Here is a 20,695-nt window from a genome sequence, read left to right as displayed (position 1 = left end):
ACAAACACTAACACTAACAGCTTCCGTAGTCCACCCGAATCCTGCCATTTTGGAAGTGTTTGTTTATGTTTACAAACGAGCTTCACAATATTCTCAAGTCGTAGCGCCAGCATCATCATATCAACGTCGCCAATTGGTTCGTTTCGCAAAATTAATTTTACGGAATAGAACATGTCCTATTTTATAAGAAGTTTTATCAAAGGTTTTATAAAACTTGAATTTGACCGTGAGCAACAGAAAGTGTATAAAATTAAATTTTTGAACACCAAATTTGATGGAAAATGTTACTGTGAGCGCCAGGCATAGGGTGACAGCATTTCCTTGATGACTCAGATATAGGCCTGACTTCATGACCATGAATACATAATATCACAATTTCAACATTCATTATTTTGACATGGGAATAATTTTCAGTTCTTCATTGAGCTCACCTCACAGTGAAACAAATAGCCGTAACCATCACTTGTAACATATCAAAACCTGTTCTACTCTAATAGTCTTCAGACTTATTAGGTAATCTGCTCCACCTGGTCTGACCTCATAATTCTTCATAATTGGAAGATTGCCCTTTTACAATTCCTACCCTTAAAACACTGGGACATTCACTATTAGAACATGATATTCCTTTCATATCAGAATGTAGCCTGTTTCACAGTCTAAACAACATTTCACTTCACCGAAAATTTGCCCTATTTTGAACCATTCACTTCAGTGATATGTAATTCTGTCTAACCGTATACACAGAAAAATAAACTGAAAACGCAATCGCACAAGACTTGACGTCATGGTAATTCTCTTAAACTTCACTTCAATTAAAGATATAAGTTGGACAACTTCACTCAATCATTTTGTTATCACTGGATTTGACTTCACATTATTTATATTCACTTTCACGAGATATAATTATGATTACTTTTATGTTGAATGTTCAACCACATAATCTAACCGCTCAAGACATGACATAGTAGATCAACTATGTTTCTTAAACCACATTAGATTTCAGTGTGGGGAATAACCCACTGAGTGTATGACTTTATTCATATGAGAAAAATGGCCTAAAAATAGCCGTAGAAAATGAATTAAATATTACAACTAGTCTTTACAATTAGCAGAACTACATTTAGACAGCTTTTGGGATCCGGAGGTCTGCACTCTAGTACTGATCCACAGAAAGAGCTTCGTTTTGTTCTGATGCCAATTCTTTCACTTTGGAAGACTTTTGTCCCTTTCATGGGTTGGTCGACAAACGACAGTGAAAAGGCTTTTCGTCCAAGGAAGTTTCAGCTTTATCCTTATTACGCACAGTACAAGTCCAAGAGGTTGCCCTTCCCTTGTTTAGAACGTGGCTTAGTTTTGGCATGTGCAAAGGTCTTCCGAAACATTCCTGCTGAAGCTAATAACGCGAATGGAATGAATGTTAGTACGGAACCACGAAATTCATCCTTTTACTGACCAGTTATGAGCACATGTTACAAAGGCTTTCTGTGTGATGCAACAGTATTGTATCTTGCTGTAAAGTTACAGCAACTGTATTCTTTTTTAACTGAGACCCTGTGGAAACCCTCCTGTCTTCTTAGATGACCATAATTTTCTCTTGTTTCAGATTCTGAAGACAATGTCGGTGACTGTTGAATGAAGATCCCGAGATCCCATTGGTGAGTATTACACTTTTATGAACGCTGTCCATTCGCTGGTGGTGCGTTTCTAACAGAATATTTAGTTCTGCTCAAGCTTCGGTCTACTACACAATTAGCTCACACAAGTGAAGTAATATGAAATAACACGAGTGAATTTATAAGTTCAGTGCGCTTTTGCAACACCTATTGGGTCGCGGGTGCGAACTGTGTCACATCTGTGGATTTGGTTCTGTTTTACGGCCGGATGCCCTTCCTGACGCCAACCGTATATGATGCGATGTAATCGCTATTGCGTGTTTCTGGTGTCTTGTCTGAATAGGAAGACGAGAGTGTTGGGACAAACACAAACACCCAGCCCCCAAGCTGAAATAATTAATCAGACCCGATTAAAAACTCCGACCCGGTCGGGAATAGAACCTGGGACCTTCTGAATTGCCGGCCTCAACGCTGATCATTCGGCCAAGGAGTGAATTTCAATAAGCATACGGAATGCGAAATAATATTTTGTGAAGTGTGTACCTGAGCCGGCCCCGTGGTGTAGGGGTAGCGTGCCTGCCTCTTACCCGGAGGCCCCGGGTTCGATTCCTGACCAGGTCAGGGATTTTTACCTGGACCTGAGGGCTGGTTCGAGGTCCACTCAGCCTACGTGATTAGAATTGAGGAGCTAGCTGACGGTAAGATAGCGGCCCCGGTCAGAAAACCAAGAATAACGACCGAGAGGATTCGTCGCTCTGCCTTGAAAACCTAATACCGTCGGAAAATAGAGAGTTAACTGAAGGAGGTCAGATAAGAAAGATGAAGGCGAGAAGCCTGGTACACACAACTCGAAGCAATGCCAGACTCAGATGGGGGACCCGCCAACCTACGTTCCCAACATCAGAGCTCCTAGATTCCCTTTCAGTCGCCTCTTACGATAGGCAAGGGATTCCGTTGGTGAATTCTACCGCCCCAACCCACAAGGGGATGTACCGACCATATTCCGGTCCCGTAAGTGACGGATATGTGTTCTACTGTAGTTCTAACTGTTCAGTCATTCATATTTCCCAACACACGCACAACCTTGTAACTGAAGATCAATCTGAGCGTGTGTGAGACCCTTTAATGTTGTTCAGTAGTGATGTTCTTGCCTACTATCTGCAACCGGGTCCGTACATGCGTGCTTCCAGTGTATGCTACGAATAACATCACTCGAATAAAACCGAGCTCGATAGCTGCAGTCGCTTAAGTGCGGCCAGTATCCAGTATTCGGGAGATAGTAGGTTCGAACCCCACTGTCGGCAGCCCTGAAAATGGTTTTCCGTGGTTTCCCATTTTCACACCAGGCAAATGCTGGGGCTGTACCTTAATTAAGGCCACGGCCGCTTTCTTCCCACTCCTAGCCCTTTCCTGTCCCATCGTCGCCATAAGACCTATCTGTGTCGGTGCGACGAAAGGAACTAGCAAAAAAAAAAAAAAAGCATTCAAATAAAAATTACTTGTTTACAGCAGATAATTATCTGACATGTCGTGCGTCAGATTGTCATATACTACGAAGCAGGCTTTCTACTGCTGAGAACGAACATGTACTTTAAAGTTACAAGGTTGTGGAAAGAAATCTCATAAGTTAGAAACTGAGCATAAACAAGTAAGGTATGAATTATCTGCAGCAGGTATGTGCTGTTCTGGAAGGTCGTGTTTCATTCATTATGACTGCTCCAGTTACTTTATGTGATGTAGAGAAATCTCTTATTCTCTCTTTGTCGTGCACGTACTCAAATTACAATACCCTGACATTTTATCCAAAGTTACGCAGCCTTCTTATTCTCAGAACTGTAAAGAGGACTCCTTGTCCCAGTAGTTAGATAGGCCTTCCTTCTATGTGTGTTTAGTCGTTACCTCCATGTCTAGTCGAATCCCCAATAGTCTCAACATCTCTTCTTATGACGCTTAGGTGACAATGACGAGCTTAGGTGACAATGACGAGATGCTCTAGGGAATAAGAAGTGCGGTAATTTTCTGTTGCTTTCCTCATTTGTCGGAAGTCGCCGAAATCCGAACTTGGGGCAGTTAGGTTGGAAATTGAGTGGTAACCCTTAGTTTGAAACTTCAGTCTGTGATTAATAATAATAATAATAATAATAATAATAATAATAATAATAATAATAATAATAATAATAATAATAATAATAATAATAATAATTACGAGCAAGTTGTATGAGCGGTTTGGGTCAAGTAGCTGTGATGGTGGTGGTAATGATTATTGTTTTAAGAGGAAGTACAACTGGGCAACCATCCTCTGTTAACACTATAATCAGGGAGGGGAAGAATGGAAGGGATCCGACATTTCGAAAAATGAAGATATCGCCCAAAGAAAGACAAGGGCCACGAAAGGCATGAAAATGAGACTCCCTAGGCCTCGTGGACCTAATACCGCTGGGGTCGGAAAAGAACAAGAGTTGGCCAAGGGATGTCGGATGAGATAAATGCAAGCGAGGAGCCAGGCACAAGTAAGTGGAAGCAATGTCAGGACTCAGCTAAGACCCCCGTTGTCACCAACCCACGCTCCCAAGTTAAGAGCCCCTAGGGCCCCTTAACAGGCAGGAGATGACGTGGGTGTTATTCTACCACCTCCACCCACAGGGGGACAAGTAGCTGTGTGCTTGCATTCGGGAGATGATGAGTTCGAACCTCACTGTCAGTACTCCTGTTGATGCTTTTTCGTGGTTTCCCATCTTCATACCAGGCAAATGCTGGGTCTGTATCTTAATTAAGACCACGGTCACTTCTTCGCCAGTGCTAGCCCCGTGTTACTCCATCGTCGCCGTAAGACCTATCCACCTGAAGCGACGTAAAACCAATAATAATAATAATAATAATAATAATAATAATAATAATAATAATAATAATAATAATAAAACCTACAACCTGTTTTCCAGTCAATGACCGGGTCAGGGATGGGATGAATGAAGCCCCCAACTTGCGGCGAGGATAGGAATTGTGCCGGCTCCCGAGGCCTGTCGCACTCCTCTGGGGCAATGATTAATGACTGACAGATGAAATGAAATGATAGTGGAGAGTGTTGCTGGAATGAAAGATGACAGGGAAAACCGGAGTACCCGGAGAAAAACCTGTCCTGCCTCCGCTTTGTCCAGCAAAAATCTCACATGGAGTAACCGGGATTTGAACCACGGTATCCAGCGGTGAGAGGCCGGCGTGATGCCGCCTAAGCCACGGAGGCTCTTATAATAATAATAATAATAATAATAATAATAATAATAATAATAATAATAATAATAATAATAATACTGTTCAATGTCTTATAAACAACTGATGAATTTACGAGATGTCAGAGCGCCTGTATTTTGCCCTCAACGAGCTTTTTACTGCAGTGAATCAACATGTCAGTATATTTAACATTTAAGTATTCTTAAATGCCAACCGTGCTGGGATTCGATAGCGCAACCTTGAACAAAAGCAATGAATTTTACGCCATTGCACTACACAGCCGGTCTGCTTAATGAATAAATCTGAAACTTGATCACTTAGTATGCTCAGTGAATTGACTCTTAAACGAGAAGAATAAAGGAATTACTCAAATGAATGTTGTGGAAAGTAAAAAAATTAAGAATGGTGCTGGTGGTGATGGTAAGTGATGTGGGCAACTCCTGTGAACTGAATTAAGGTTACAAACACCGTAGCTGCCGAATATGGCAAACGGGGCCAGGCGAAAACTGACATGCTGCCCTTTAATTCAGCGCCTACTCGATAGGGATGCCCAAGCTGCAGTTTACTGTCTAAGTAGAGTTTCTCTAAACCTAACCAAGATGCGACATAACCTGGTTGCTTGTGTATCAGCCCACAAAGTTCGGATAGAACTCAGTAAGGGAAGCAACGAGATGGTGCACGACTGAAGCAGCGTTGCCAACTGTATTTATCATAATTTTGTGAACTAGGTCTACAGGAGGGAATATTTTCGTACCGGTAGTAAATAACTGAGTAACTACAACGTACGTAAATTGAATTGAAATGAGAAAAGATCCTCATCGTTAGGCTTAGGTTTGTCTCCTGGTGCTTTTGCTGAGCCAGAGGGAGAAGGATCCATTGTGTTACAGTTGGAACTTCAATTTGCAGCTGAGGTTCCTGTCTTAACGTAAGACACTTTCAAGCAATTCATATGTATAACAGGTTTTGCTGGCAATATAATTGAATGAGTGAGATTAAAAAGGAAAACATTCCACTCCCAGTAGTTTTCAGTAAACTTAAAAAAAAAAAAAAAAGAAGTTTTGCTACAAAATTATCACTCAGATTGAAAAACGTACTACAGTACTTCACATTATTTGTGAGTATAATAGCACCATGCTGTAATATGTTTCCGGTCTAGAAAGCCAAGAATAACGGCCGAGAGGATTCGTTGTGCTGACCACACCACACCTCGTAATCTGCAGGCCTTCGGACTGAGCAGCGGTCGCTTGGTAGGCCAAGGCCCTTCAAGGGCTGTAGTGCCATGGGGTTTGGTTTGGTTTTTGTAATATATATTACCAGGAGTCAATCAATCAATACTGATCTGCATTTAGGGCAGTCGCCCAGGTGGCAGATTCCATATCTGTTGTTTTCCTAGCCTTTTCCTAAATGATTTCAAAGAAATTGGAAATTTATTGAACATCTCCCTTGGTAAGTTATTCCAATCCCTAACCCCCCTTCGTATAAATAAATATTTGACCCAGTTTGTCCTCTTGAATTCCGACTTTATCTTCACATTGTGATCTTTCCTACTTTTATAAACGCCATTCTAACTTATTCGTCTACTAATATCATTCCACGCAATTTCTCCACTGACAGCTCGGAACATAACACTTAGTCGAGCAGCTCGTCTCCTTTCTGTCAATTCTTCCCAGCCCAAACTTTGCAACATTTTTGTAACGCTTCTCTTTTGTCGGAAATCACCCACAACAAATCGGGCTGCTTTTCTTTGGATTTTTTCCAGTTCTTGAATCAGGTAATCCTGGTGAGGATCCCATACACTGGAACCATACTCTAGTTGGGGTCTTACCAGAGACTTATATGCCCTCGCCTTTACATCCTTACTACAACCCCTAAACACCCTCATAACCATGTGCAGAGATCTGTACCCTTTATTTACAATCCCATTTATGTGATTACCCCAATGAAGATCTTCCCTTATTAATATAAATATAAATAAAAATATAACTATAAAATGTCCGTATTAATATTCTCGTTCCTGGCTCATTTTGAAGTCAATGGAATTTTTTCCTTCTTTATCTCACTGGATTTGGAAATGCGAAGAGTCTACAAAAAATTAATGTTATTTAGGAATTTACGATAGGCCTACTCACTCTTCGCAGGATCATATCTCGTTCTCTGCCGATATTTATAAAGAGCTACTATCGTTCCTTATAATAATCACCACCATGAAATGAAATGTCGTATGGCTTTTACTGCCGGGATATCCCAGGACGGGTTCGGCTCGCCAGGTGCAGGATTTTCTATTTGACACCCGTAGGTGACCTGCGCGTCGTGATGAGGATGAAATGATGATGAAGACAACACATACACCCAGCCCCCGTGCCATGGGAAAATCCCCGACCCGACCGGGAATCGAACCCGGGACCCTCTGAACCGAAGGCCAGTACGCTGACCGTTCAGCCAACGAGTCGGACATCATCAAGATAAACGAGTCGAGATATCTAAATTATAATTATAATTAAAAAGATAAATATTCCACTGCAACATACCCTGGTTCCTCTACTATATTTTGAAAGTGAGATGTTTTTACTTATTTAAAATGAGCTTTATTTAAGTCCTTAATTTCTTCATTTAGTACTATGTGAACACAAAATAAAGGGGCTATCTTTTCCTGCCTCTATGATAATTTTATCATGTTACAAAAACAAATTGGTTGCAAGCTGATTTTAAGAAGGAATCCTTTTAAAACTCACTCTGAACTTCAACCTACATTAGTGCCATAGAAATTCGTTGATTCTTTCCCTTCTTTCCACTTTTTAATGCGACTGCGTATAAGCTACATAATCACAATCTCAGTTTAATTTGACCAAACAATGGTGGAATCTTTTCCTTTTTAATCTCACCCATTCAATTGGATTTTTGCAGAAGGTACAACGGGGTATATAACAGTTATGATGTGGAATCTGTTACTTTTTTTTCGCGAAGTTAACTTGACAAAGAAAACTTTTTACCGCTGCGTTGAACAAGGTAGAGAAAGTACAGTTAATGCAAATATCGATAGATTTTTTTTTTTTTTAACGGATTAACACAGTCAGAATCATTATACTGAAAAATTTCTACCCAGTTTTGGGGTAACCATCGCTCTTGAGGCCATCCTAATTGCAAAATTCGCCGTCAGATCATTTGCAAAATCTCTACAAAAGTCGCTAGGTACTTCTTCTTAAAATCTGTACCTAAAAGTCTTATCAGAGCTTCGAAGTTAGGGACTTGTCGCTGAACTTGTGTTGGCGTCGCTGGACAGAATGGTATACTACTTGGCCAGAAATGGGATTGGGAAAGTTCCCACTCCCACAGCTGCGGCTAGAAGGAAACATTTTGATCACCTGCAGTCGTATAGGGACTAGTAGAGAGAATGGGGATGTGTACAAAGTTTCTCCTTAAGAAATCGGAAATTGAAGTTAACTGGGTTTGTTACAGTACTCTGATTGAGCTTACATTATGGGGAAAAAACTCATTCCATAGTTAAGTGTTTTTTAACATTGAAAATCCTGATAATGAAAGGAATTTACAATATGTTATTTTTAACATTTAAAGTTGGGAGATACACATCTTGCAAGAGACCTAGAAATGAGAAAAGATCTTCATCCCCAGGCTTAGGGGTGTCTTCTGGTGCTTTTGCTGAAACCTTGCCGACATGTCCCCACCAATTTGATCGTTTCAGTATGATTGTAGGCCACAGTGGGAATTTTCACTTAACAGTTCTGATAATATTACTAACACAATAGGCCTATTCGATGTTAAAAAAACTATTTGAGACATTGTCGGCACATTATTTTAATAGTTTCAAACACGCTATAGGAACAGTCACCGGGCGAATATGTCGTGCGGTTAGGGCCGCGGAGCTGTGAGCTTGCATCCGGGAGATAGTGGGTTCGAACCCCACTGTCGGCAGCCCTGAAGACGGTTTTCCGTGGTTTCCCATTTTCACACCAGGCAAATGATGGGGCTGTAACTTAATTAAGGCCACGGCCGCTTCCTTCCTACTTCTAGGCCTTTTCCTATCCCATCGTCACCATGAGAGCTGTATGTGTCGGTGCGATGTAAAGCAAATTGGGAAAAGGAACAATCTTTCATAAAAAAATAAGTGTTATGTATAATCCTCTACATTCCCTGAATTTTTTTCGTGTTTATGTTGACTCTGTCTCAATAGTAGGCCTATGCTCTTGCGATAAAACAGAATAACTCAGCTGGAAGTTGATCATGCATTCGGCACCAATGTGTACATCTCGTGGATACATCGATGTGTAACAGAAGTGATGGAACTGTGAAATCATAAATGGCTACTTCTCAATTCGTGGTAGTTTCTTTTTCGAGAAACGTTCAGCTATACATCCATTGGTGAAACACTTCCATACTCACTATCCACCATTTTGTCACCAGACAACAGAACCAGTTGACTGCACAGAATAGCAACATTTGGATCGGTGTGATCTGTGATTCTGAAAACGTCCTATGCGCTGGATATAGAATTTCCCAAGGGATTCTCAGTCGACACGGTACTTTAAAAACCGCGTCCAATCCACCGCCGTCTCAATCCTATAGAGACTGAGACGGCGGTGGTCCAACCAAACATACATCATTACTCCAGCCCGGCTGACAAGACTTTCACACCCGCGGAACCACTGTCATTTGTTTACACACTCGCGGCCTTCTCGGGAAGGTTGTTGTCAAGCGGTGCTCAGTGCTGCCAACCTCTGTACTTAGGAACTAATGAGTGAGTGGTGCTTCGATAGATGGTGGTGGTGATTATTGTTACACGATTGGTGAGGACTTGTTCTTGCCGTGCGGACGGTTAGGCTAGGACCTGAACAAGACCAGTGATATATTGACAGGCAAAGGGGTTTGAGGAGGTGGGGGGGGGGAGGGGCGGGTAGTCGCCCAGATTAGAAGCCGCGAAGTGGCTCTAGGTCTCTAAACACGATTGGTCTGGACTGGTTCTTGCCGAGCGGATAGGACCTGGACAAAACCATTGGTCTGGAGTGGTTCTTGCCGTGCGGACGGTTAGGATAGAATCTGGACAACACCTGTGATGTAGGAACAAGCAAAGGGGGTCTGGGGGCGTAAGCCCCTAGGTTAGAAGCCGCGAATCAGCCCTAGGCCTCTAGTTTCCTGTGGAAACGCGATTGGTTTGGACTGGTTCTTGCCGTGCGGACGGTTAGGATAGGACCTGGACAAGACCTGTGATATAGGGACGAGTGAAGGGTTTTTATTGTGCTAGGGTTGGTAACGGATTATACTATGATTAACATTATTGACGGGAACGAGATCACGTGCCACTTTACATTGGTCAATAGGAATGCAAGTAGCTACTTCAGAAATGAAAATGGCGTGTATTACTCTTCATTAGGTTATACAAGTAAATGTACTTCTAGGGGCGGGATGGAGAGTTCCTGATCATCGCAATGAACACATCTCTCCTCTGAGACGACGTCCAAGTAAGATTTCATTAATTTCCACTTACTTATAACATTAGAAATATGTTATCAGCCGGGCTGGGGTAATACCAACGAGTTAGAGTAACATAGAGGGGTTGTATGCCTGACATCAGCGCTCCCTGCGGAAGCAAGTCGCTAAAGGGCAGCCATGTTCACGGTTGTCAAAACAAAGCGAATTGGCGCGAGAACATAATATGTTGAGGTGACAGGGAGATAGTGCATGCCAATTTAATTTCCCAAGTTTTCGTAAGTTTTAAGAAGTGAAAAGATAAATGCTCGCTTTCAAGAATGCCACCCGTATGCTCAGCGTACGGTTGTACTAATCGGAGTAATAAAACTAAGGATATCTCGTATTTTAAGTATTACTGAATGATAGCCGAGATTCCTTTTTGTAATTTCTGCTTGTAATTAAACCCATTTTATTGTTTACACAGTGAAAGTACGGATAGCCACGGTAATTATTTGTCGGATTATGTTTCAGATTTCCTTTAAAGAACCAGGGATTAATGGAACAATTCGTTGTGAGGACGAAACGAGATAAATGGTATCCCACTCAATACAGTCGCTTATGCTCTGTACCTTTCGAAGATAAGCACATGTATGAAACAAATGATCAACGGCGATTACTGGCAAATGCCATTCCCAACCTATTTAATTTTCATTCACATTTACAAAGACAATGGAGCGCCCACCAGCAAGGAAACGTATCCACGAAAAGTCATCTATTTCGGTCAAGCGTACACCAAGTATGGTAAATACAGTATTTCACTGCTATTTGTGAAATTTATGCAGCCTTTATTGTAGATGTCAGTTGCATCGGTATTTAAAACTAGGCTACATTTCATAATGGACAACTGCCAAGGTTACCTTTCAGCTAGTAATCCCAGTATGATACGGTAATGGGAAAATCATGATATGCCCCCTATATTATAATAAATAATTACATTAAACAATTATAGTGGTACAGTACTCATGGGCCGCCTCGATAGTGTATCGGTTAGCGTGAGTAGCTGCCACCCCCGAAAGCCCGGTTTCGATGCCACCCCCGAAAGCCCGGTTTCGATTCCCGGCTCAGCCACGAAATTTGAAAAGGGGTACTAGGGCTGGAACGGAGTTCACTCAGCCTCGGGAGGTTAACTGAGTAGAAGTGGGTTCGACTTCTGCCTCAGCCATCCTCGAAGTGGTTTTCCATGGTTTCCCACATCTCCTCCAGGCAAACGCCGGGATGGTATCTAACTTAAGGCCACGGCCGCTTCCTCCCCTCTTCCTTGTCTATCCAAGCCTCCTGTTCAGCATAGCAGGTGCGGCCGCCTGGGCGTGGTACTGGCCCTCCTTCCCAGTTGTATCCCCCGACCCAAAGTCTCACGCTCCAGAACACTGTCCTTGAGGTGTTTGAGGTAGGAGTCCGTGGGAAAAACCAACCCTGGAGGGTAAACAGATTAAGAAAGAAAGACAGTACTCATGGGGTTGCAATACTTTTTTAAAAATATGATCAGAATGAGGTTCTAACCTAATGTAGGTCTCTATAATTTTAAGGCTTTCTGTCATAAATATTTAACTCCACGGTTTTTATTGTAATTTACGCTTAACTACAGCAGCCAAGCAGGGTAACGTTCTTGTTCCGATTTCGAGGCCTATTCGTATGTCACTGTGCAATGATTTCGAACTACCCTACAATCAACTGATCGTGATGTTGGCCTCGTGCCGCGATATGATGAAGTGGCGGTATTCGCAGTCTGATTTTTAATGCTTTAAGCTTTCGGCAACGGTCTTTAATTCTCCCCCAGTGATTATAAAATGCGTATTTTCTACACTTTCGTCATTCCAGGGCCATGCCCCCTTGCTCGTGTGACCACAGGAAACATGGCGGACGTCCGTTCTATTAGCTTCACTCAGGCAGCGCTTCCGCCTCTCTGTTATTCTAGCTCGCTGAGTAATACCCATACATACTGCCTGGACATGCAGCAATTTTCGACGCGTGAGAGAATATCTTTTAGACTCTACATCTGTAATGTACATAAGACTTTTCTCCCAAAAAATGGTTTCAAAATGACAGATTCAAATGTATATTAAAGAGGAAGACAGTAACATGGGATAAAGTACACGAAGTTAGTCGCCGACTCCTTCGTACAAGAGCTCTCTCAACTTTTGAGGAAGTGTCCAATGATGTGAAATAGAACTGAAAGGTCTCATGGCATTGTCAAAACATCCAACCGTTGCAACAGTAATGGATAATTCGTGATCTTTCAAAAGCTGTTGCTGACTGTATTTCACACTAAAGGTTAAATACTGTACATATTATCTCTCCCTTCCTGTTATTAGGAACAATTACTGCGCTGAAATACTTACTTTTACTTGACAGGAACTCTGTGGTGAACAATAAGTGAAGTGCCGTTTCACGATCCATTGGATTAGTAACTCCGCGCACTCTCACGATCTGTCATGTTACATTACGTGTTATAACAGGTCTGTTTGAGTTACCACTCATTAAAATCCCTATTATCACCGCCTTGCATGTCGGAAAAGGGAGTTTAGTATAAAAGAGCTATATCTAATATCAATTATTTATAAAGGGATGCCTTCATTAGTCCAGCTCCTAGGACGAATGGTGAGCGTCGAAGCCTTCTGTTCAGAGGGTGCAATTATTTCCATCGCTAGTTCTTCAGTTATAATAATGACTTGACTTCACAATCAAATATTGATGTACAATCTCCAGAATTAAAAAACAATCTGCAGCTTCAAAGATATGGGTTGTAATCCGTGGCTGCGGGGGAAGAGGGTTCTATTCAATGTCTTCTTTCATTCATACGAATGTAGTAAAAATCAAAGTCTTCAATGGTAAGAATACACATCAGGAGGTATCCTGAATTCTATAATTTTATTGAAGTCCAAGAAATACCTCATAAGGCTAAGGGTGTCTAACTTTCAAGATGCCCGGCTTCATGGCTAAATGGTTGGCGTGCTGTCCGTTCGGTACAGCAGTCGCGGGTTCTATTCTCGACAGGGTCGGGAATTTTAACCATCATAGGTTAATTCCGCCGGCACGGGGGCTGGGCGTATGCGTCATCTTCATTTCATCCTCATCACGGCTCACAGGTTGTCTACGGGCGTCAAATCAAAATCGGTTAGCGTGAGTAGCTGCCACCCCCGAAAGCCCGGGTTCTGCACCTGACCGTCCGAACATGTCCTCGGGTACTCGCGGAACTAAAAGCCATGCGCCATTTCATTTTCACTTTTAAGATTAAGTAATATTTATTGGATATATGTCATATGTTTAATATAATTTTATAATAACTATAATATAATTTTAATAATTTCTTGTAACATTTCGATTTTTTGGAATACTTTCGGTAGTTTGTAGTACTAACAAAATCTAACTCTATGTAGTAGTCATGATGATAATAATACTTTCTCCTCAGTTGGTGGTAATCTGTGATTGGGAGAGAGAGCATTCATTAATTCATTCATTTATATCAGTTGTTTTGAGTAAGCTAGGAGTGTGGATGTGCTGAGTTGAGCGCGGAGTAATGGGAAACACGTTGGCAAAATACAGGATAGCGATAGGGAGCTGGCGCTGTGGAATGGAAAGTAGAAAGGAGAGAAGAGTGAAGATAAATGGTGAGAAAATAGGGATGTTGGCAGCTGTACTGATGGCGGTGGTGGTGGTTGTGCTGTTGATAATAGGGGGAGTTGAAGTGAATCGTGGTTCTGGTCCTGTGGGTTCCATTGGATGGGAGGAATTTAAAGCGATAAAAGAGATGATAAGAGAGCAAATAAGGGGAATGTTTCGAGACCTATCTAAGGAGTGTAAGGACCGAAAGCTGAGTATTAAGGAAGATGTGAGGCAAATAAAAGAGGAGGAAGGGTGTAATAAAGATGGAACTGGAAATATTGAAGCAGAAGGTAAGAAGTTTGGAGCAAGATCTGTGGGAGGCGAAACGATTAGTAGTGAGGGGTGATCAAGAAATTGAGGAAGAATATTTTCGTTTATGGTGTGCAAGAAAAGGAAAAAGAGAGTAAAGTGGAACTAGCGTACAAAGTAGTGTAAGTGATGCAGAATAATGAGTGAAGTTGATATAGACGATGTGCGTCAGGTCGGGAAAGTTAAGAGGAGGCCCATTAGTGTGAAATTATTATCTACATTGATGGCGGACATTGTGATAAGGAATGCGAGTAATTTTAAAGAAGAGAAAGTGTGGGTAAGAAGGGAAATGGGCAGTGAAGCCATTAAGGAGAACAGAATCCTGAGTAAGCATTTAAGGGAGGCAAGAAAAGAAGGCCTTAAAGCATATATTAGTGGGCAGCAGCTGGTTGTTGGGATGGAAGATGCCCACGTACATGGACGGTGGGTCGGTCAAAGGAAATAGATGAAGAACATCAATATCAGCAGAAGGCGACCCAGACGGCAGAGGGAGAAGTGAGGAAGGTCACAAGGAGAATTAACGATGACGTAGAGGAGAGCGATATTAAGGAAGTGAGCGAAGTCCACTGCACACCAGGATCGGGAATAACTGCTGAATATGGAGCACGTGGAGCCAGGGATCGCATGATTGGAGGGCAGCCAAGGGACTACGCAGGCAAGAGGAGGGGAGGAGAGAGAATAAAGAAGACGTGAATCAAGTTTTGAAAGACCTACGGGGGAAGAAAACTAAGGGGCTAGAGGAGAAATGGGGTAAAGAGAGTATGGAAATGGTAAAAATGGAGGTAAACGAAGGTGAAATTGGGGAAGTGAGAGTAACTAGAATTAAGATCACAAATACAGTAGAGGGCAGTAAGAATAGAAGAGGAAACAGAGGAGAAGGGGGTAACAGATAACTATTCTGGAAAATGGGTTTTGTAAATATTGAAGGGGTGTCTTAGTAAGTTGGGCAATGAGGAAGCGGCGGAGTTGGTAGAGGGTTTTGATGTTGTTGCTTTTCTGGAGACGTGGCTAGCAGTAGGGAGAAGCTTAGTATGGAAGGGGTTTGTAGTAAGGAATATAGCGAAGAGAGAAAAGGGGATGAAGGGAAGAAATCCAGCTGGAATATCGATACTAGTTAAGGAAGAGTTAAACAAGTTAATAAAAGAGATTTCGAATGAGATGGACGATGTTGTCTGGATAAGGTTTAAAATGGGAGAGGATGAGGTTAAGAATGTATGTCTGGCTTTTTTGTATAATCATCCGATAGGATCGGCATGTGAAAATCGTAACATCTTTGAGGAATTAATAGAAGATATAAATATGATTAGATAAAAATAACCGGGCAAGTTGGCCGTGCGGTTAGGGGCGCGTAGCTATGAGCTTGCATCCGGGAGATAGTGGGTTCGTGCCCCACTGTCGTTAGCCCTAAAGATGTCTTTCCGTGGTTTCCCATTTTCACACCGGGCAAATGCTGGGGCTGTGCCTTAAGGCCACGACCGCTTCCTTCCCATTCTTAGGCCTTTCATATCCCATCGTCGCCATAAGACCTATCTGTGTCGGTGCGACGTAAAGCAGATAGTAAAATAAAAAGGAGGAAATATGAAGAAGATGGGATGATTTTAATGGTGGACTGGAATGCAAGGATAGGTATTTTAAGCCCATCATATAATGAGGAGGGGATGGCAGTAATGAGGAGAGAGACGGAGTGAGGATAAAGAGAGGAATTGTTATGGTAATAAATTGTTGGGTTTCTGTGTGGCAGGAAATTTGTATATTTTGAATGGATGGTGGAGTGGGGATGAAAAATGTAAGATGACGTACTTGGTGATTAGTTCGGGAGACATGCTGGGTAGAATACATAAGACAAAGTAGTAGATTGGCCAGAATCATTCCACGCGGCGATATATATTACTTTGTGGAAGATGAAGGAAGAGAAGAGGGGTATAGAGAGGGAGGGAAGAGGGAAGGGCACGAGTCAAGTTAAATATAAATGGTCGGACGAGACAAAAGATAAATTATTTAGATGATAACTTCCAAATCATCAGGAGTGGGATAGAAGTAGCGTTGGGAGCTAATAATGTGGATATAGCCTTAGAATTATAAGAAAAACTGACCAAGAGTGTAGCAGGTGTGACAAAAGGTAGAGCAAAAAAGAAAGGAGAAGATGAGTGGTATAATAAGGAATGTTGGGAGATGAGAAGAGGTGGTGAGGGCTTTAAGGGTGTATAGGAAGAATTGGGCTGGGAAAGAGGAAGGAGTTTTGTAGGCTACGAAAGATGTACGAGGCTTGGGGCAAAAGTCATGGCAACTATTTTTTTTCCTTGTAGATATATGAACGGATCACAAACGTATGTGTCGTGTGGAAGTTCTGCAGGCATAGTGTGTGTGCAGAACAACAGATGGCTCTGTGATAGCTGGTAGTAGCGCAGCGAGAGCTGTTAAATCAGTCAGTTGGTGGGTGTCGTGGGAGATGGAAGTATCCTGTGTTGAGCAGCGCGCTTACATCAAAATAGCCGTTCTCCGAGGGAGAAATGCGATGGAATGTCACAGTGAATTAGTGGAAGCCCTTGGGAATAATGCCCTACCATACCGTACAGTAGCACGGTGGGTAGGAAAGTTTCAGCAAGGACGTGTCAACCAGTGATGAGCAACGTTCGGGACGACCTGGTGCGACAGGTACGACGTGGCGTTCGGGAGAAACGTCCGGATCTTGTGGATAGTGCAATAATCCTGCACAACAATGCAAAACCACATAAAGCAGAGTGTGTAGGGCAGCTACTGCGACGTTGGGGATGGGAAGAATTGGAGCACGCACCGTACTCTCCCTACATTTCGCCCTGTAACTTTGATCTCATTCAAAAGATTAAGGAACCACTACGTGGTAGGCGGTTTGCAACACGAGAGCACATTGCTAATGCTGTGCGCCAACAGGTGACCCGATTCACACATGGTGCGGCAAAAGCTGAGGCAGATGGTATTCAGCGCCTCCCACATCGTTGGCAGCGTGTGGTGTCAGTAGCAAGGGACTACTTTGAGGGTCTTTAGGCCCAGGTTTGTCATGTCAACTTTATGTGTACTGTGTTGTCATTCTTTTGCACCGGGAAGGCCATATTGCCCTGTATACTACCGTAATAAATTAGTGTGTTACGATATTTCAGTGCTATTCATTGTCCACACATGTAGGTAACACCTTGTCCTTTCTTCTGTATATGTCACATTTTCCAACCGGACTGGTATCTTCAAGAAAAAAAATAGTTGCAATGACTTTTGCCCCAACTCTCGTATAAGGACATGTTAATAGAAAGGAGGATGCTATAGCGGAAGGAACAGGCGGAGGCAATAAATAGGGATTGTAAAAATAGGATTGTAAGGTGTGGGAGAGAATAAACAGAATATAAAGGGGGGTGAGGAGGCAAGGAGAGGGCAATATTAATTATTAAAGATGGGTCCAATATTTCCAGAGATTATTAGGTGAGGGTAGACATATGGAATAGGGAGGGGTTGACAAGAGAGATGGGAGGATGGCAGAGCTGGGTAGTGCGGTCTTGGATGAAAAGATAACTGAAGATGAGGTATTAGTAGTGCTGGGAAAATGGAAAGTTCGGTCTGCAGGGGGTTTAATTGGCATAACATCGGTGTTTCGGAAAGAGACAGTAAAAAATAAAAACGTTTTGGAGAGTGTGGTGACGCTATGCAATAAGATCTTTGAGTGTGCTAAATTCCCGCATGAATGGATAAAAGGAATAATATATCCTATTTATAACAAGAAAGGAGACGCGAATAATCCAAGTAACTATAGGGGTATAACATTATTAGACTCACTGAGTAAGGTATATACTGGCATTTTAGCGAGGAAGTTGAGAAACTGGGCGGAGGAGTTTTTCATACTCTCGATGTACCAGTGTGGATTCAGGAAAGGAAGGACTATGGATAATATAATTATAGTGAGTACTATAACAGATACATAATATGTTAAGTCAAAAGGAGGTAAAGTGTACATGGCTGCGGTAGTTTTTGAAAAGGCGTTGGACACAGTGAGCAGGGCAGCATTGTTAGGCCGGACAGGGGTTTCCAAAAAGATGGAAAAAGCGCTTGAGGCAGTATATGAGCAGGTGTACTGTAGTGTTAGAATTGAAGAAGGGTTAGTAAGTAAATGCATTGAGTCAAAAATAGGGTCGAAACAAGGTTGCAAACTATTTCCCATATTATTTTTGTTATTCATTAACGATATATTAAAAGGCCATGGTGGGGGAAAATGAGCTTGCCCTGCAGTAGGGAAGCAAGATATTCTCGGCCTGATTTTTGCGTATGATGTCCTCTTGTTGGCGTTGACAGCCGGAGGCCTACAAAAAGTGTTAATGAGGTGACTGAGTATGCCAGTAATTGGTCGTTGAAAATCAGTAGTAGTGGTAAGCTAAAGATGATTTTGTGTACGAAAGATAGGAGAAGAAAAAACTAAGAGGAAATGAGCAACAAAAGATGGGATAATTGAGGGCACCGGACACCTTAGAGTATCTGGGTATACTTATAAGTAGGAACGGGAGATGGTCCGACCAAATTAAACAATTAAGTGGAAAGGATTACCTGCACTCTCGGTAACAAGGATATTAGAAAATAAGTTCCCGAACATTGAGTACAAGTTCTAGAGAATGGTTTTTCGAACGGTAGTTAAAAGTAGAGTTTTATATCGGATCGAGGTATGGGGGCTAGAGAGGGAAAGTGAACTATTGAATCAGGTAGTTGGTAAATTTAGTAAAATTGTAATGGGTCTCCCATACTGTATGGCCAGTGCGGGAGCAAGGTTGTGTGCAATGAATGCTTAAAGGTAGATATCTTAAAGAGAGTGATAAGAAACTAGTTAAGATTGAAAAGAGGGGAGTCAGCCCCTGCAGATAGCATATTAGCATCAGATTTAAAGCGGGTATGGAGAATATTGGCTAGATAAGGTGAAAAGTAATTTAGAGAAGCTGGGTTTGGGATATTACTGGGAGAGAGATTGGGTAAAGAATAAAGGAAAACAAATGGAAGAATATTATTGTAAGAAGAGTGAAAGATATTCAGAAGCAAGAGCTGGAGGCTGAATGCAGGAGTAGAGCGTCCCTCACGATGTTTAATAAAATAAGCCAAGAGATGAACATGCAGATAGGGAACGTCAAGAAGAGGTCTGATATGGTGGTTATTCCGTATGTACATGAATAAAGGGTGGTCATTGGAAAAGGACAATACGATATGTATGTTGTGTGGTACAAAACGAGAAGATTTTCACTTGCTTGTAAGGGAACTCGAGTTATTAGAAGAAAATTCATGAATGAGAATCAGTTTGCTGCCTTAAAACAGGAAGGTGGTTGGTTAAAGAATGGAAAAATATGACTAATATAAGTAGATTTTTAGATGTAGTGAGCAAGACCTGTGTAAAGAGTGTAAAGGAAAAGTTGAGGTAAGAGTTGCGTTAGTATTAGAATACTCCATTTACTATGAGTGAGTGTCGAGGCAGTTGTTAAATGGTAAGAAGCAGATCGTAGATGTAGTTAGAAAGGGCTGTGTGTGTCAGTTAGTTGCCTTAACATAAGACTTTGTGTTAAATATAGAGGTTAGGTGTGCTTTAACTCAGCAAAAAAATAAAAAATAAAAAAATAAACCGTTTTGGAGTGTGTTCCCCTAGCTAATAGGCTATCCGAGCTGTGGAAGTCAGAGGGTGTATCTGCTTGGGTAATACCAGACAGCTGAGTTACCTATCCGAAAGATTTTAGAAGAATTGTAGATACAAGGGAACAAAGGGGAGGTTGGACGTAATCCGGCTCTTAGTGGACACCCATAAGGCTGGTAAGCGCCAAGTCAGCTGGGAGTGTTGGAATAGGTACAGGTAACCTTAAGGAAGCATTTTTTCATAATGGCCTCCTTTGCTATTGGATACCGTAGAGAGGAGGCGCGAGGGGAGACGAGAGTGATAGTTGGACATGAGATGGGCGGCTTGTAAGAGGTGCTCCGCCCCGAGGTTGCTGGTTATGTGCGACGGGGGGAAGGGGGAGTTCATCCATGCATTCACGCATGCCGTAAGGTGTAGATTAGCTTTATATGCCTGTTTGTTTTGGTGTTTTTAAAAATATATTTTCTCCAACGAAATGATCTGAGAGAATTTTGTATGGACCAGGAGAAAATAAAGGTACTACTATACATTCATTCATATGCGGGTTGTAAAATGTTTCTTAATTAAATAAGGATTAAAATATAAATATATAATATGTACAGTAGTAATGAATATTAGTATGTTTGTAGATGGGATTTTTAGTTCCTTTCGCAGCAATTGTTTAAATACAGTTCATGAAAACGCTGGTAGTTCTTTTAATTATGTTTGTCACTTTATATTGCATCTTCAGTAATACACTGGTGACCAGAACGTTAGGGCAAAATGTAAAACAACACATAATATTGTTGATAACTGTCACAATCGAACTAAACGTCTTGTAGGGCATTGTTTG

The 20,695-nt window shown here is 41.9% G+C and overlaps 1 protein-coding gene across 1 annotated transcript in view; it reads left to right on the top strand.

The window, feature by feature from the left end:
• Positions 1–1,609: 1,609 nt before the first annotated feature.
• Positions 1,610–20,695, top strand: part of LOC136866342 (platelet binding protein GspB) — a 549,318-nt gene continuing 530,232 nt past the window's right edge. Inside the window, exon 1 of the mRNA XM_067143204.2 lies at positions 1,610–1,655. The gene's annotated coding sequence lies outside the window, so the exon portion shown is untranslated. The remainder of the gene's footprint in view (positions 1,656–20,695) is intronic.

The sequence above is a fragment of the Anabrus simplex genome, chromosome 3 (assembly GCF_040414725.1).
Source record: "Anabrus simplex isolate iqAnaSimp1 chromosome 3, ASM4041472v1, whole genome shotgun sequence".
Classification (NCBI taxonomy): domain Eukaryota; kingdom Metazoa; phylum Arthropoda; class Insecta; order Orthoptera; family Tettigoniidae; genus Anabrus; species Anabrus simplex.
This window is presented reverse-complemented; position numbering and strand designations above follow the sequence as displayed.